We start from the raw sequence: 338 nt of genomic DNA, 5'->3' as shown, positions 1-338 counted from the left end.
AATCTCACTTATTTGTAGAATCTAATGAACAAAATGAATTGACCAACAAAAGAAGATCCCAAGCAAGGAGGCGTGGAACAGACTGACATTCTAGTACCTCACTGTGGGGTTGAGGGGATGAGAAGAGATAAACCAAAGAAGTTACTAGTATATACTTAATGCATAGCCCATGGACACAGGAAGTGGGGTAATGAAGACCTGGGGTGGGTAAGGGCTGGGAGGAGGGGAGAAGAAGGGGGAGAAATGGGAGATATCTGTAATACTGTTAACAAAAAAATATATTTTAAAAAATTAAAAAATGATAATTTCCTTTATATAAAAGCCAGCTTTTATATCAT

The sequence above is a fragment of the Myotis davidii genome, unplaced genomic scaffold, assembly GCF_000327345.1.
Source record: "Myotis davidii unplaced genomic scaffold, ASM32734v1 scaffold433, whole genome shotgun sequence".
NCBI classification, from domain to species: domain Eukaryota; kingdom Metazoa; phylum Chordata; class Mammalia; order Chiroptera; family Vespertilionidae; genus Myotis; species Myotis davidii.
This window is presented reverse-complemented; position numbering follows the sequence as displayed.